The sequence below is a fragment of the Oncorhynchus mykiss genome, chromosome 15 (genome assembly GCF_013265735.2).
Source record: "Oncorhynchus mykiss isolate Arlee chromosome 15, USDA_OmykA_1.1, whole genome shotgun sequence".
Taxonomy (NCBI): Eukaryota; Metazoa; Chordata; class Actinopteri; order Salmoniformes; family Salmonidae; genus Oncorhynchus; species Oncorhynchus mykiss.
The window spans coordinates 32,017,698-32,036,656 of record NC_048579.1 but is presented as its reverse complement, the minus strand read 5'-3'; the positions used below and the strand labels follow the sequence as shown (position 1 = coordinate 32,036,656).

The window sequence follows — 18,959 nt, the reverse complement described above, 5'->3', positions numbered from 1 at the left end:
TCCTTGTATGAGCTGAAAGTTTAGAGGGACGGCCAGGTCTTGGTAGATTTGCAGTGGTCTGATACTCCTTCCATTTCAATATTATCGCCTGCACAGTGCTCCTTGGGATGTTTAAAGTTTGGGAAATCTTTTTGTATCCAAATCTGGCTTTACACTTCTTCACAACAGTATCTCAGACCTGCCTGGTGTGTTCCTTGTTCCCCATGATGCTCTCTGCGCTTTTAACGGACCTCTGAGACTATCACAGTGCAGGTGCATTTATACGGAGACTTGATTACACACAGGTGGATTGTATTTATCATCATTAGTCATTTAGGTCAACATTGGATCATTCAGAGATCCTCACTGAACTTCTGGAGAGAGTTTGCTGCACTGAAAGTAAAGGGGCTGAATAATTTTGCACGCCCAATTTTTCAGTTTTTGATTTGTTAAAAAAGTTTGAAATATCCAATAAATGTTGTTCCACTTCATGATTTTGTCCCACTTGTTGTTGATTCTTCACAAAAAAATACAGTTTTATATCTTTATGTTTGAAGCCTGAAATGTGGCAAAAGGTTGCAAAGTTCAAGGGGGCCGAATACTTTCGCAAGGCACTGTATATATCGATGTATGCCCCTCATCTCTGAGTCTCCACTGGGTGCACACTATCAAGTGTGCCTATGTGATTTAGTGATTTAGTGTGATCTCAAGCATATAGGCTACAAAGTGCATGCTCGGAGAAGCACAGAGCAAAGTTATATTTCTAAGGTAGCTGCTGGGATGGTATAAATAAAACTAGGACGTATTGCACACCGCAATGGATATTCTAACCCTGTCCCTGCATGCTCAGCTCTTGCTGGTCAAAAATGTGTTTGTGTGATGCCTAACCAACGGCTGTACTCTTTAGGTTTACGTTGGCAGTTCAGGAGGAGAGTCAAAGGCTTCTTCCATAAATTACTTTTGATTAGGTCTAGTCTACAAAATTCACTATCTTGTGCGCAAACTAGCTTATAGCCTATATTCTGTTAAGTTTGAGAAGGAGAGAGCGAAGACGAGAATATACTATAATTGATTTCATCGAAAACAATATGTTTCTTGCCCATTATATATTTCTGAGAGTTATTGATCTCACAATAAGCCAGATTCAAGTAACTTACATTGTGGTGCGGAAACTTGAAGCAGCAACTGCGGCACAATCAATTGGAAATGGACAGCTCATGGTGCTGAAAGTAGGTACATTTGAGTAGGTAAAATTAATTTCAACCATCTTAATTTTAGATAGACTTTATTAACAACAAGAGGGCTTTCCAGGAAGCTATGGTAACTGAGCTAAATGACTACCGCCCCGTAGCACTCACTTCCGTCATTATGAAGTGCTTACACCTCCAGCTTACCTGATCCCCTAGACCCACTCCAATTTGCTTACGCCCCAATAGGTCCACAGACGACACAATCACAATCACACTGCACAATGCCCTAACCCATCTGGACAAGAGGAATACCTATGTCAGAATGCTGTTCATCAACTACAGCTCAGCATTTAACACCATAGTACCCTCCAAAATTGTCATTAAGTTTGAGACCCTGGGTCTCGATCCCGCTCTGTGCAACTGGGTCCTGGACTGCCTGACGGGCCGCCCCCAGGTGGTGAGGGTAGGTAACAACATCTCCACCCCGCTGATCCTCAACACTGGGGCCCCACAAGGGTGCGTTCTGAGCCCTCTCCTGTACTCCCTGTTCACCCACTACTGCGTGGCCATGCACGCCTCCAACTCAATCATCAAGTTTGCAGACGACACAACAGTGGTAGGCCTGATTACCAACAACAACGAGATGGCCTACAGGGAGGAGGTGAGGGCCCTCGGGGTGTGGTGTCAGGAAAATAACCTCACACTCAATGTCAACAAAACAAAGGAGATGATCGTGGACTTCAGAAATCAGCAGAGGGAGCAGCCCCCTATCCACATCGAAGACATTGTTTTCTCGGACCAGCAAATATGATGATAGATTTATGCAATGCTTTTAGTAGAAAGGAGATATTTCTTCCCGTACTCTTGTCCACGGTTGTCTGCAAACCCACAACCTTCTGGCCAGCAGCTCTGTGCTTACAGGATGAAGAACAGTTTCTAAAACTGCATATCTAAAGCTCTGGTCTGTCCAAGAAGTGAGAGTAAACAGTAGACATGTTCTCTGCTATCCACTTTGTTTTAATTATTATAGGGGGTACAGGGGAGGGTCACTTGTTTTTTTTCCCAAACCTTCAGGGAGGGTTTAGGTATTTTGCTGGAGGCAGGCCATTTTCATTTCATCGAGGTCCGATTTTCTCCATGTAACCCTTATTATAAATAACGTTCACTCCCTTATTGTTGGTCATTATGAATGAACGTTTTGTCTCTTGATGACAGTGTTCTCTTTCCTCGGGGTCTGCCGTTCCGGTGTGGTCACATTCCCTCAGTAACAGTTGAAACTGCGGCCTTGCAATGAATATAATGAATTCAGAAAAATGGACTGGGCTGGGATCAAACAGTGGAAATATACTGTACTTCCTCCTTCCTCTCTCCAAGTTTCTCCAAAAAACAGGTGCAACGGTTTGAATTGACATCTTATAAAACTGCAAATCTAAAAAAAGATAAAACATCTGTTATAGGCCTATACCTTGATGTGAATCTCCACTTTTGGCCTAGGATTGTAATATAAGCCTCTGTGGTGCTCAAAGGTCAAGGTTAAGGTCGAATGTGTAACTATGTCCAAAATGTTTTGGGAAATTCTGGCGAAATGTACGACCTGTACCGAAGCCTAGCACTTTGCCATCTGTGGCAGCTTCCTCCCAATAAAGATATCCACCTTATCCCAGTCCCAGACCAGGAGCACTAGGGTAGGGTGGGGTAAGCTGAGCCAAAGGGTTAGTTGAGCCACCCCCTGTTTCTTGGAAACCACATACAAAATGAATCACGTGACCTAATATTTAGAAAAAGGTCATGATTTCATGGAGTCTGTGAAGGAAGAAACCACATGGAAAAAGTGATAAGCGGGTAAGGTCCAAAAAAAAAAGATAGTGAATTATATTGTTACAGAGCAGACATCGTCATTCCCCGTTTACAGTATACAGCATGTAAAATAACGGGGGCTCTGGCCCCGTTGAGGTTCTCGTGAGAGCAGACAAATAAGTGAGAGGAGGGAGGAAGTCAATTTGAGCAGCAGCAAGGGATGAAAAAAATGAATGAATGAACCTGAAGCGGTACATTGACAACAAAAAAAGAAAAAGAACAAGTGACTGTGTGAAAGAGAAGATAACCATGACAGAGTAGCAGAGGCACACAAGGTCTTATCTGATGACATGGAGTCTGAACTGGCTAAGCATGTCAAGAATCAGATCACCTGAAGAAGATATACTGACAAAAGCACATGCCACTGCATACTACAGGTTGTGGAGGGACCTGCAATTTTTAGGGGGGAGAATGACTGTGAGAAGGTCAGTTCTGGTGACATTTCCAAAGGAAAATCTACTCCAAAATTAATTCAGATAAAATGATGCTGACATTTAAAATATAAATTCCCCCTCCAGTATATTGGTCCATATTATCGGGCAGATGTGCTATTTAGTGATAAGCATCTTCACCTCATGTAGCCCACCTGATGCAGCATAGTAGCTATGAATAGGCTGAATAGGCTGAGGGTTGCCAATCATTAGCTAGAACACAAGCTCTAAGGTCATAATCGTGTTGCTAGTTAGCAAAATATTGATGTTGGACTATACTGTGAATATAATGTAGACCCCCCCTATCTGTTACACCTGGTCCATGTTACATTTAGCCCTTGTCTTCCCTATGCATCTGACGCCATTGGTGCCATTGGCAAGCGCTAATGATACATAATGACATAAACCATGCCGCTGCTAAAACTCTGACTGTAAAATGTTGCATTTTACTCCTTTTTGTATTTAAGAAATAAGTGTAGCCTAGTAACACTAGAAAGCTCCGTCATCCACCTATTTTATCAGTGGCCATCAAAACTGCTTTCCAAAGGTGTGTTTTCCCATGACTGCATTAATAATGTTGTACAATGACTAGGCATGCATATTTCTCTCCCTGTGTGACACTCACAATTACAATGTGCCTGTCACGCACTGGCCATAGAGAGGCTTTCATTCTCTATTTTGGTTAGGCCAGGGTGTGACTAGGGTGGGTATGCTAGTTTCTTTATTTCTATGTTTTCTATTTCTTTGTGTTTTGCCGGGTGTGGTTCTCAATCAGAGGCAGCTGTCTATCGTTGTCTCTGATTGAGAATCCTACTTAGGTAGCCTTTTTCCCACCTGGGTTTGTGGGTAGTTGTTTTCTGTATAGTTTTAGCTACCTTACAGAACTGTTTGTGTCTCGCGGTGTTATTTTTGTTCTAGTGTTCAGATTTAAACAAACATCATGAACACGTACCTCGCTGCGCTTTGGGCCACTCCTTCATCAGACGAGCGTTACAGTGCCTCGAGGAAAATTATTTTCTTGCATCGAATGCGATCAGGCTGAACAATTGAATAGGTAAACTATTCTACAATGGGGTTGTCTGATTTTGCTGTTGCTTACTCTTGTTGGCTGTGGAAAATTAATCGTGGACAAACATTTTATTAGATCATTCAAATAACCAAAGGTACCTGGTCTAAGCTCTGCCTGACCCTCATTTGGGTCATAGGTGCCGGGTCTCGGACCAGGCGTGGCCTGGCCCAATTTAATCCCTGGTCACAGGACACCATCGCCCACTTACCCCAAGGTGGCTCAACTTACCCTGACCCTATGCTCAACTTACCCCATACCCGAGGTAAGTTTTGACAAGATACCACTTTTTGGACACGCTATGTTTTCAAAACTGTTATGTTTACTTGAATTATGATAATTTATAGGGATACACAACATCCTGAGATATATGTAGAAGTCTTTGTTAGAAAGAATACTATATGTCCCTTGACGTAGTGATACTGCACGTAACAAAAGGGCTCAACATACCCCACTCTCTCCTACTCCAGATGCGTGGGTCTTCCAGGCTCTGTCAAAAATTCCAAGGACATTCCCTGGACTCCAAAGGAACGTTTTGCATTGAGAATAGGAGGAGAGAATGTGGAGTGAACGTGTATAGATCCGCCCAATAAATCTATGATAAGTTTTATTTTCAATCGTGAATATGTCTCTCGTTCTCTTTGTTCCTTACTGCCCAATCAATGTACAGTTGAAGTCGAAAGCTTACATACACCTTTTCACAATTCCTGACATTAAATCCTAGTAAAAATTCCCTGTCTTTGGTCAGTTAAGATCACCACTTTATTTTCAGAATGTGAAATGGCAGAATAATTGTACAGTGATTTATTTCAGCTTTTATTTTCTTTCATCACATTCCCAGTGGGTCAGGATTTTTGGTGAGTTTCATATTTAGAAAACATGTGGAACTCTAAGTACGCTGCGCCTTGGTCCATTCATTCAGACGAATGTGACAGGAAGACCCTTTTGAGACCAAACATTAACTTCCTGACTGATGTCTTGAGATGTTGCTTCAATATATCCACATTATTTTCCTTCTCATGAAGCCATCTATTCTGTGAAGTGCACCAGACCCTCCTGCAGCAAAGCACCCCCACAACATGATGCTGCCACGCCCGAGCTTCACGGTTGGGATGGTAATTATTTTGGCTTGCAAGCTCCCCCTTTTTCCTCCAAACATAATGATGGTCCTTATGGCCAAACAGTTCTATTTTTGTTTCATCAGACCAGAGGACATTTCTCCAAAGTATGATCTTTGTCCCCACGTGCAGTTGCAAACCGTAGTTTGGCTTTTTTATGGCGGTTTTGGAGCAATGGCTTCTTCCTTTGCTGTTCTGGGATTGGTTTGCACTTTTCACACCAAAGTATGTTAATGTCTAGGAGACAGAACGCGTCTCCTTCCTGAGCGCTATGAAGGCTGAGTGGTCCCATGGTGTTTATACTTGCGTGCTAACGTTTGTTCAGATGAACGTGGTACCTTCAGGTGTTTGGAAATTGCTCCCAAGGATGAACCAGACTTTTGGAAGTCTACAATTTTTTTCTGAGGTCTTGGCTGATTTCTTTTGATTTTCCCATGATGTCCAAGCAAAGAGGCACTGAGTTTGAAGGTGGGCCTTAAAATACATCCACAGGTACACCTCCAATTAACTCAAATTATGTAATTTAGCCTATCAGATGCTTCTAAAGCCATGACATAATTTTCTGGAATTTTCCAAGCTGTTTAAAGGCACAGTCAACTTAGTGTATGTTAACTTCTGACCCACTGGAATTGTGATAGTGAGTTAAGTGAAATAATCTGTTTGTAAACAATTGTTGGAAAAATAACTTGTGTCATGCACAAAGTAGATGTCCTAACCGACTTTCCAAAACTATAGTTTGGTAACAAGAAATGTGTGGAGTGGTTGAAAAACAAGTTTTAATGACTCCAACCAAAGTGTATGTGAACTTCCGACTTCAACTGTATGTTATATACATGTATGGGTTTAAAGGAGATCTACACTGAGTATACCAAACATTAGACACATTTCTAATATTGAGTTGCACCCCCTGGATGTTCTTTGGGTGGTGGAACACTCTTGATACACACGGGAAGCTGTTGAGCGTGAAAATGCCCATACCCCGTTCAAAGGCACTTACATATTTTGATTTGCCCATTCACCTTCTGAATGGCACACATATCCTTGTCCATATTGTCTCAAGGCTTAAAAATCCTACTTTAACCTGACTTACCCTTTATCTACACTGATTGAAATAGATGTGACATCAATAAGAGATCCTAGCTTTCACTTGGATTAACATGGTCGGTCTATGTCAAGGAAAGAGCAGGTGTTAATGTTTTGTATACTCAGAGTATATTGGTCCCAATGGCTCAGAGGGTTAGAGCATGATGCTGGTAACACTAGGGGTTTGATTCCTGCAGGGCGATATGCACACTGTAGTTACATTGGTTATTACCCCAAAGTACTGTAAAATAAAACTGACCAGAAAAGCTGAAGTTTTTTAAATTGCAGAAAACAGAGTGACTTGTCTCATAAAATTGTGTGACTTCACAGACTTAAAAGCAAATTTATGGTAGATCTGGAAACTATGGAGCAGAAGGTCAGTACGGCGATTTATGATGCAATTGTGGATTAAAAGGAGTTTGTGGAAGCCGCCACAATCCATTCACATATGATGATTGGTTAACATGGTGAGTTGATAGTAGTTAGCGTGGTTACTGTAACTAGCTAGGTAGGTCCCAATCATCACACAAGCTAACTGGTTTGACAAATTCCTGATACCTGATTCCTGATACCTACATAACTACAACTCTCTCCGCAACATACAATGCCTATCAGAAGTATTCACCTCCCTTGGATTTCTTCACTATTTATTGTGTTATGATGTGGGATTAGAATGGATTTAAATGCCATCTACAGAAAATACTCAACAATATCAAAGAGGAAGACAAATTCAAATCTTTCAAGATGAATGACATTTAAAAGACTATATAACTTGATTAGATAAGTATTCACCCCCCTGAGTCCATACATGTTAGAAACACATTTGGCAGCGATTACAGCTGTGAGTCTTCTGGGTAAGTCTCTAAGAGTTTTGCACACCTAGATTGCGCAATATTTGCCCATTAATCTTTTTATTTTATTCTTTAAGCTCAGTCAAGGTGTTGGGGCTCATTGCTAGACAATCATTTTCAAGTAGATTTAAGTCAAAACTGTATCTTGGCCACCCAGGAACATTCACTGTCTTCTGGGTAAGCAACTCCAGTGCCAATTTGGCCTTGTGTTGTAGGTTATTGTCCTGCTGAAAGGTGAAGCAGACTAAAGCAGGTTTTCCTCTGGGATTTTGCCTGTGCTTACAGTAGCTCCACTCCGTTTCTTTTCATCCTGAAAAACTCCAGTCTTTGCCGATGTCAAGCATTTCCATACCATGATGCAGCCACCACCTTGCTTGAAATAAGGAGATGTGTTGCATTGGATTTGCTCTGAACATAAGGCTTTGCATTTAGACCAAAAAGTGTATTCCTTTTTTGCAATATTACTTTAGTGCCTTGTTGCATACAGGATGTATGTTTTGGAATATTTTTCTATATATTTGTATTCTTATTTTCACTACAATGTTATTGTTCCAGCCCCAGTTTTCTCCCATCACAGCCATTGAACTCTGTAGCTGTTTAAAAATCACCAATGGCCTCATGGTGACATCCTGATGTCCTGCAGCTCAGTTCAGAAGGACGACTGTATCTTTGATGTGTGTTGGTGGTTTAATACATCATCCACAGCATAAGTATTAACTTGACTTGATTAAAGAAGAGATATTCAATGTTTTATTTGTTACTGTTACCCATCTCCCAATCATTACCCTTCTTTATGAGGCTTTAGAAACGCTCCCTGATCGTTGCAGTTGAACCTGTGGTTGAAATTGAATACTTGACTAAGGAACCTTAGATATTTTAGGGAGGACAGACGGAAGAGGTAAAAATTCAAAATACACATCAACTACTATTATTGCACACAGAGTAAGTCCATGTTACTTATTATGTGATTTGTTAAGCCAAACTTTACTCCTGAGTTAATTTATGCATGCCAAAACTAAGTGAGTAAATACTTATGCAACGACCATATTGTAGTTATTTCATTGTTATACATTTCTTTTAATTCTTTTCAATTTGAGGTTTTGGAGTGTTTTGTGTAGATCAATGACAAAAAAAATCCACATTTAAATCTATTTCAACCCCACTTTGTAACACAACGAAATGTGAAAAAATCCAAGGGGGTGATACCCACTGTAACTGGGACTACAGACATGGGAACACTTTTAATGATCAATACATAACAACAAATAAAATCACTGTCAACCAAATGTACAAATGTACTGATTGTTTATCCCGCAATGCAGGATGCTTCCCTGCTCCCCATTAAAACAATAACAAATGCGCCTAGGGCGATCAGTGGTGCTGTTTCACCTTGTGCTTATCTCAACTTTAAGGTTAGGTCATTAATCAAGCCCATTATTTAAGGGTTAGGAGTAGAATAAGAGGTCGTAATGGTAAGGTTAAAACACAAAACTTTCTCTGATTCTGAAACCGAAACAAAACCGAAGATAAAAGACAAAATCAAGAGCCCCATATCAGACTTGAACAGCCAATGTTCCACTTTGCAACCCATGGATTACGCCTGTCCTCTACTAATTACCATCTCATACCAAATAAGAATGTCAGCTTCACTTTGGATAAAAGCAAATAAATGGAACACTTTACCAAGTAAACCGTTATTGAAGCATGAGAGCTATCTTAGCAAAGGAACATTTGCAGAAGAATGTTGTGGTTAAATAGTGTTGCAATGAAATGGCGCCGGAGTGGATGGCTGCCGTTTTATGGGCTCCTAACCAAATGTGCTATTTTGTTTGTTTATTCGTATTGTTTGTATGTAACGTATTTTGTACATAATGTTGCTTCTACCGTCTCTTTTATGACCGAAAAGAGCTTCTGGACATCAGAACAGTGATTACTCACCTTGAAATGGACAGAGATTTTTTTTCTTTAATGAGTCTGACGCAAAGGATATACTGCTTTTTTGAGACCAGGCCCAAATCTCTGTCATTCGCGTGAAGAAAAGACTGAGAAAAAGGGGGCGAAGGTCGGTGTGCCTTGTGAGAATTCGTAGGCGAGTGAGTAAACCACCACTACCATCCGTACTATTGGCTAACGTTCAATCATTGGAAAAAAACCTGGATGATCTAAGATTAAGACTATCCTACAAACAGGATATTCAAAAATGTAATATCTTATGTTTCACCAAGTTATGGCTGGACGACGATACGGATAATATAGAGCTGGCTGGGTTTTCCGTGCACCAGCAGGACAGAGCAGCTACATCTGGAAAAAAGAGGGGCGGGGGTGTGTGTCTTTGTCAATAACAGCTAGTGCGCGATGTCTAAAATTTTAAAGAAGTCTTGAGGTATTGCTCGCCTGAGGTAGAGTACCTCATGATAAGCTGTAGACCACACTATCTACATTACCAAGAGAGTTTTCATCTATATTACTTATAGCCATCTATTTACCGCCACAAACCGATACTGGCACTAGGACCGCACTCAACGAGCTGTATAAGGACATAAGCAAACAAGAAAATGCTCATCCAGAAGCGGCTTCTAGTGGCCGGGGACTTTAATGCAGACACATTTTTATCCATTTTACCTCATTTCTACCGTCATATCAGATGTGCAACCAGAGGAAAAAAAACTCTAGACTACCTTTTATTCCAGACTCAGAGATGCATGCAAAGCTCTCTCTCGCCCTCCATTTGGCAAATCTACCATAATTCTATCCTCCTGATTCCTGCTTACAACCAAAAGTACGCTTAGTACGGAAGTGGAAGATTTGCAAGCACATCCGGGATTCATCCAATGGCATTGAGGAGTATACCACCTCATTCACCGGCTTTATCAATAAGTGCATCGACGACATCGTCCCCATAGTGACCGTCCGTGCATATCTCAACCAGAAGCCGTGGAATACAGGCAACATCCACACCGAGCTAAAGGCTAAAGCTGCCGCTTTCATGAAGTGGGACACTAATCCGGATGCTTATAAGAAATTCTGCTATGCCATTAGACAAACAATCAAACTGGCAAAGATTGAATCATACTACACAGGCTCTGATGCTCGTCAGATGTGGCAGGGCTTGCAAACTATTACGGACTATGAAGGCAAACCCAGCCCGGCTGCCCAGTGACGCAAGCCTACCAGACGAGCTGAATGCCTTTTATGCTTGCTTCAAGGCAAGCAACACTGACGACTGTGTGATCACGCTCTCCGTAGCTGATGTGAGTAAGACCTTTAAATAGTTCAACATTCACAAAGCCGCAGGGCCAGACAGATTACCACGATGTGTACTCAAAGCATGGGCCTCCCAACTGGCAAGTGTCTTCACTGACATTTTCAGCCTCTCCCTGACCGAGTCTGTAATACCTACATGTTTCAAGCAGACCACCATAGTCTCTGTGCCCAAGAAAGCGAAGGTAACCTGCCTAAATTATTCATGACCCGTAGCACTCACGTCAGTAGCTATGAAGTGCTTTGAAAGGCTGGTTACGGCTCACATCAACACCATTATCCCGGAAACCCTAGACCCTCTCCAATTCACATACCGCCCCAACGCCCCAAATCTCACCTATGTGAGAATGCTGTTCATTGACTACAGCTCAACACCATAGCGCCCACAAAGCTCAAGAACCCTGGGATTAAATACCTCCCTCTGCAACTGGATCTTGGACTTCCTGATGGGCCGCCCCAGGTGGTAAGGGTAGACAACAACAGATCTGCCACGCTGATCCTCAACACTGGGGCCCATCAGGGTGTGTGCTTAGTCCCCTACTGTACTCCCTGGTCACCCATGACTGCGTGGCCAAGCACGACTCCAAAACCATCATTACGTTTGCTGATGACATACAGTGGTAGGCCTGATCACCGACAGTGATGAGACAGCCTATAGGGAGGAGGTCAGAGACCTGGCAGTGTGGTGCCTGGACAACATCTCCCTCAATGTGAGGAAGACAAAGGAGCTGATTGTAGCCTACAGGAAAAGGAGGGCCGAACAGGCCCCAATTAACATTGACAGGGCTGTAGTGGAGCGGGTCGAGAGCTTTAAAGTTCCTTGGTGTCCACATCACCAACAAACTATCATGGTCAATAGGGCACGACAACACCTTTTCCCGCTGAGGAGACTGAAAAGATTTGGCATGGGGACCAGATCCTCAAAAAGTTCAGCTGCACCATCAAGAGTATCCTGACCGGTTGCATCACTACCTGGTATGGCAACTGCTATAAGGCACCTCAGAGGGTAGTGCCCAGTACATTACTGGGGCCAAGCTTCCTGCCATCCAGGACCTGTATACTAGGTGATGTCAGAGGAAGGCCCCAAAAATTGTCAAAGACCCTAGTCACTGAAGTTCTCTCTGCTACCACATGGCAAGCGTTACCGGAGAGCCAAGTCTTGGACTAAAAAGCTCCTTAACAGCTTCTATACCCAAACCATAAGACTGCTGAACAATTAATCAAATTCCCACCCAGACTATTTCCCTTAATTTAATACTGCTGCTACTTGCTGTTTATTATCTATGCATAGTCACTTTACCCCTACCTACATGTACAAATTACCTCGACTAACCTGTACCCCCGCACATTGACTCGGTGGCGCTCCACCTATATACACCTTCATTATTGTTATTTTATGGTGTTACTTTTTATTTAATTTAATATTTTTTACTTTAGTTTATTTAGTAAATATTTTCTTAACTCAATTTTTTTAACTGCATTGCTGGTTAAGGGCTTGTAAGTAAGCATTTCATGGTAAGGTCTACCTACACCTGTTGTATTCGGCGCATGCGATAAAGATAACATTTATTTGATTTGATCAATTTGATCAAAAGGAAAATCAATCTAATATAATTTGATGATACTGTATAAATAATGAGTTAGCAGTAGGTTGGATTTTCCATCTCCTGGCCTGATGGTAATGAGTGCATGCATCCCCAATCTCCTCATGCAAAATGTCTGCTGCATGGGCTCATTCTTTGAAGTCATTCAAATTCCCATTTAGCTTCTTGCCCACCACCACTGAGCAAGCTGTCTTGCAAGGATCCGAGACTCCAGTCTTCATTTTTAATGGTAGGATAATAGGCAACCACGCTCATCACCAAGCTAATGATCAGTTCTCCCCTGCTTCCTCTGTGAAATGCCATCATGCCAATGAATCTCCACCTATTCTGAGAGCTCAGCCCCCATGGTGAGTCAGAACCTCTTGAATGGGTGAGATGTCAGCTTCCCCCAGGTGGAAGAGAAGAGAGAACATCACGTTCCACGACTCTAGGTTATAGTTTCCATGGGTTTTGTACCGGAGCTACGAGCCCAATTACAGAGTCACTTTGACAATGAAATGTCTAATTTCATTCAGATTTATCTGGAAAGTTATATAAGTCTCCCATGCGCGTCACCTTTCTGCTTCTCTAATCTTCCGCCTCAACCACCTTTGCTAATGACCCTCAAAGAAAGCGTTAGGAGGAAATGTCAACCATTTACTATCAATGAAAAGCATAGACTAGTCAAATCCATAATGGCGCTTATAATGATGATGCATGCTTTTATAAAGTTCAGGTAGTAGAAACCTGCTGTTGTGTTTATTCACACATTAATAAATGAGCATCTGGCATTTTGTTAGTCACGTCATAATTAGATGGTCATTGTGAGCTCTTTTAACTCCAAAAGAACACGGTTGAGACGTCAAAGACTGGAATATTCCTAGAACTAAGGACAAATATGACACAGGTTGTTCTTTGCCCAAGGTATTTATAGAATCAATTGAATATGACAATGAATGTCAATGACATACAGTGGGGCAAAAAAGTATTTAGTCAGCCACCAATTGTGCAAGTTCTCCCACTTAAAAAGATGAGAGGCCTGTAATTTTCATCATAGGTACACTTCAACAATGACAGACAAAATGAGAAAAAGAAATCCAGAAAATCACATTGTAGGATTTTTTATGAATTTATTTGCAAATTATGGTGGAAAATAAGTATTTGGTCAATAACAAGTTTCTCAATAGTTTGTTATATATCCTTTGTTGGTCAAACGTTTTCTGTAAGTCTTCACAAGGTTTTCACACACTGTTGCTGGTATTTTGGCCCATTCCTCCATGCCGATGTCCCCTAGGGCAGTGATGTTTTGGGGCTGTTGCTGGGCAACACGGACTTTCAACTCCCTCCAAAGATTTTCTATGGGGTTGAGATCTGGAGACTGGCTAGGCCACTCCAGGACCTTGAAATGCTTCTTACGAAGCCACTATGTCATTGCGCGGGCGGTGAGTTTGGGATCATTGTCATGCTGAAAGACCCAGCCACGTTTCATCTTCAATGCTCTTGCTGATGGAAGGAGGTTTTCAATCAAAATCTCACGATACATGGCCCCATTCATTCTTTCCTTTACACGGATCAGTCATCCTGGTCCCTTTGCAGAAAAACAGCCCCAAAGCATGATGTTTCCACCCCCATGCTTCACAGTAGGTATGGTGTTCTTTGGATGCAACTCAGCATTCTTTGTCCTCCAAACACGACGAGTTGAGTTTTTACCAAAAACTTATATTTTGTTTGCATCTGACCATATGACATTCTCCCAATCTTCTTCTGGATCATCCAAATGCTCTCTAGCAAACTTCAGACAGGCCTAGGACATGTACTGGCTTAAGCAGGGGGACACGTCTGGCACTGCAGGATTTGAGTCCCTGTAGGCGTAGTGTGTTACTGATGGTAGGCTTTGTTACTTTGGTCCCAGCTCTCTGCAGGTCATTCACTAGGTCCCCCCATGTGGTTCTGGGATTTTTGCTCACAGTTCTTGTGATCATTTTGACCCCACAGGGTGAGATCTTGCGTGGAGCCCCAGATCGAGGGAGATTATCAGTGGTCTTGTATGTCTTCCATTTCCTAATAATTGCTCCCACAGTTGATTTCTTCAAACCAAGCTGCTTACCTATTGCAGATTCCGTCTTCCCAGCCTGGTGCAGGTCTACAATTTTGTTTCTGGTGTCCTTTGACAGCTCTTTGGTCTTGGTCATAGTGGAGTTTGGAGTGTGACTGTTTGAGGTTGTGGACAGGTGTCTTTTATACTGATAACAAGTTCAAACAGGTGCCATTAATACAGGTAACAAGTGGAGGACAGAGGAGCCTCTTAAAGAAGAAGTTACAGGTCTGTGAGACCAAGAAATCTTGCTTGTTTGTAGGTGACCAAATACTTATTTTCCACCATAATTTGCAAATAAATTCACTAAAAATCCTACAATGTGATTTTCTGGATTTTTTCCTCATTTTGTCTGTCATAGTTGAAGTGTACCTATGATGAAAATTACATCTTTCTAAGTTTTTTTATTTTTTATTTTACCTTTATTTAACCAGGCAAGTCAGTTAAGAACAAATTCTTATTTTCAATGACGGCCTGGGAACAGTGGGTTAACTGCCTGTTCAGGGGCAGAACGACAGATTTGTACCTTGTCAGCTCGGGGGTTTGAACTCGCAACCTTCCGGTTACTAGTCCAACACTCTAACCACTAGGCTACCCTGCCACCCCGTGGGAGTGGGAGAACTTGCGAGTAAAATGGTCAGTGAGCTGTTCTCTCACATTTGTGTTTGGTAATAGCTAGCAAGCAAGCCAACGTTAGCCAGTTAGCTTGGGTGCTTGACTGTTGTTGTTAGGACAGAACGCTCAGATCAACCCTGAAAGAGATGGTGTGGCTAAAGCTTAAGAGGGCGTGAACGATGCTGAATGGGTGTAGACAAAGAGCTCTCCAGTAGTAGTACCAAAACATTTATCAACTTTCAAAGCAGAATTACTTTCCCATTGTTCCTCAATTGCGGTGTATGCTATAGATTTGTGTCTGTAGTTTTTTCCAATGTAAAAAAACACAATTTCAAATTTTGCTACGTAAGACCGAATCAAGGTGGTCGGTCACGTATTGCTTATACAAAATTCAAACTAGCTGACTCTCATTGGTTAATGCTTTTGCTGTTGGTAGGCTCTTTTGGCTCAGAAGTTGTTTTCACTATTAAATGGGCACTACTCAAAAACAATGTTTCTTGCTTTATATTCAAGGACTTTCTTTAGCAGTGCATGCTTTTCCACGTTATATCAAAGACCATGGTCGGAACTCCTTGTTGAATGTAGAAGTGGTTCTACTTCAGTGTTTTGTTAACGGTCCACTGGAATTTTCATAACACAGCATTCATTGACAATTACAGACCATCCCTGGCTCACTATCATAGGTTCTTTGTGTACTCCCATTCATGTATATGTGTGGTAGTTCAAACTCGTTTATAATTGTAATGTGTTTAGACTTAAGCACATCAAAACAGATTCTCATTTCCATATAAGGGCTGCCAAATGATATAATGGACTATTGATAATAATTTGTCTAGAAATGAATATGTCTGTAATTGTGTAATGGAACAATTAAGTCACTTAGAGATACTGTACAATCGAAAATTAAGAAATTATTAACGCTACATGCTATGGATCCAATTGATTTCATTTTCTATCTGCCCAAAGCGCTAAGTTAATTTGTGTTTGTTTCCCCTCTCTAGATACTGTATGGAAAGCAGCAGTCTATTTACACTACAAAGACTTTAAACTCAACGCCTATTCAGAGAGAGACGTGGCTACGCAAACAAAGAGGAATCCTAACTTTGAACGAGACATTCTTCCTGTTGGCCCCCGTCTTGTGGTTTTCTCACTGCATAGAGGAATAGCGATGTTGGTCTAACACACTGAAGTAATATACTAGCCATATCCCTCCCATGGGAATGAAATCCTCAGCTTTGAAATCATTTTTTATTAAGACCATAATCCTATTTTGACGGCTCTCTCGGACAAAAGCGTAAAATGATAGCGAACCAGGAAATGAAAAAGTCTGCACACAGGTCCTGGTCTCAGGAAGGGGGCTAGAGTTTAGGAATGCGACACCTGTTTTTAATTAAGGAGAGGCAAATGGATACTTGTAAAAAATATATATTGATTTGCAATGCTCATTTAAATTGTCGCAAACTAATCCATAGCAAAACCTGTAACATGTTATTTTACAGCCCACATTACTTTAAATAAGAAACTATGTGGTAACAATAGATACTTTCTGGTACTAAGAGCAAATAATTCAACACAATTGATAACTAGCTGGTACAAATTCCTCATAGTGACGTTTGTGTTAGAATCTCAAAGAACTCAAAGTGAAATTACCATTTTAATATTAGTTCATTTTATTTTAACAATTAATTTTAAAGTGTTCAACCAGGTTGATAGAACTGCCAGGGGAAAGAACCCTTTCCAGGAACTCTCTATTGTTTCCAAAAATCACCTTGAATAGAGAACATCGGGGTACAAGATCAACACAGTGTATTATGGTGAATTTCATTTAACTCATAAAATGCCCTGCCATGATTATCAGTAAACGGCAAGATAAATGGCAAACACCTGTGTCTTGTGCTGCCAATGTGTGCTCTGGATTGTTTGGGAAAGAATGCATTGGAGCCGTCAAGCTTTCATCACACTGGGAGCGTGTGATTGATGGTCTTTGGCTGTCGAACCTGACAGAAGCACATGAGCGGCTGTGTTTACCTGCAGCAACCTGCCGCTCTCATCCCTCACGCAGCTTCTTATGTCAGCTATCAGTGCAACAATCGCAAGTAGGCAACACGGCACTTTGAACATGCAGCGTGCAACTATGTGTCAGTGTGTTTAACTGTATGTGTGTAGAGAGAGCAGAAGAGAGAAATCGTATGTGTAGGGACTGGGGAGGTTATTATTATATTATTCGCTCTAATTTTATTCAATAAACAAAGAGGTGAGTGTTAGATTTCCAATCTAACACTCACCTCTCCTATATTGTTAAATTTGCAGACCAAACAAAATCTGCCCACATCGACAATTGTGGCGATATGCCGTTCTCAGCCTTGAAACCAAAAGTCCGCTTATGATTACGTTGGATCATGTGTTTGCTGCCTCAAAACCATATTTTTTTTCCCAAGGAACAAAAAGTATAGCTGTCTTGTTTTCTCTCCCACCCCTTAAAATCAGCACTTCTAAATGATCCTTGGCAGGAGATTAAACTCGCGGCAGCCTTGACATAGCACTCTCCTGCCTCGCCATTCCCATGAGACGCTCCGCACAAAGTTAGTGTGGGGCCAGGGTCAGCCACTGACGTTGCCCCATTGTTGAGTCTCTCGGTGCAGGGTGAGGACAGGGACAATGGCAACTAGAGAAGACCGGCGTCGGTTGTCACACTTTAGTCTTGTGTGTATTTCTCAGCACCAGCATACCTTACGAGACTCTTTTCAATATTAGGAGAAACATCAGGGTCTTTGATTGCTTACAACTCCATGTTGGAGTAAGATATGAGGATTAAAAGGGTCCCCATTTCAACCTAATACACTCTGGTAAACTCTGTAATAGGTGTGTAAACTCTGATCGACTGCCACGGTGAAAAAAAGTAACGCTTCCTATACTTTCAAATAAATTTTGGGTGCCACAAACTGTGTTTACCCTCCAATTACACCACTGGATTTATTATAATGCAGTTGATACTAACAACTTATCCCCCCCCCCGATTCAAGTCCTCTTGGTAAGCAACTCCAGTGTATAACTGGCATTGTGTTTTAGGTTATTGTTGAATTTGTCTCCCAGTGTCTGTTGGAAAGCAGACCAGGTTTTCCTCTATAATTTTACATGTGGGCGGCAGGGTAGCCTAGTGGTTAGAGCGTTGGACTAGTAACCGGAAGGTTGTGAGTTCAAACCCCCGAGCTGACAAGGTACAAATCTGTCGTTCTGCCCCTGAACAGGCAGTTAACCCACTGTTCCCAGGCCGTCATTGAAAATAAGAATTTGTTCTTAACTGACTTGCCTGGTTAAATAAAGGTAAAAAAAAAAAAAAAAAAAAAAAAAAAAAAAAGTCATTAGCTCTATTCCTTTCTTTTAGCCCTAAAAAACTCCCTGGTCCTTGCAGATGTCCCGATAACATGATGAAGCTTGAAAATATGAAGACTGGTACTCAGTGATGTGACGTTATTCATTCAGGACATAAAGTTAATTTCTTTACCATTTTTTTTTTGCAGTTTAACTTTAGTGCCTTATTGGCAAACGGTGCATGTTTTGGAATATTTTTGCCATAACAAAAGGGTTGAATACTTATTGACTCATAATTCCACTTTGACATTATGGGTTATTGTGTGTAGGCCAGTGACACAAAATCTCAGTTTGTAAGGCATTTCTAAGTTATATTCTTCAAGAATCATTGAGTATGTATTATTCATTTATAAGTGCAAAAATGAATACACCAACTACGGATTGCCCCTTTAAGTATAGCAAAAGGGACTCTATGGGTTTTTTGTTTTTGAATCAGCACGAATGAGCAATAAAAGCCC

At 41.4% G+C, this 18,959-nt stretch overlaps 1 long non-coding RNA gene across 2 annotated transcripts; it reads left to right on the top strand.

The window, feature by feature from the left end:
• Positions 1–4,307: 4,307 nt before the first annotated feature.
• Positions 4,308–18,258, top strand: LOC110490834. Of its 2 annotated transcripts, XR_005036084.1 has the most exons (4): positions 4,308–4,511; positions 4,663–4,788; positions 4,994–5,097; positions 16,131–18,258. It is a non-coding gene; the product is annotated as an uncharacterized LOC110490834 (long non-coding RNA). The 2 variants fall into 2 exon arrangements; XR_002468756.2 differs by lacking the exon at positions 16,131–18,258 and having other exon boundaries at positions 4,994–5,147.
• The last annotated feature ends 701 nt before the right edge of the window (positions 18,259–18,959 follow it).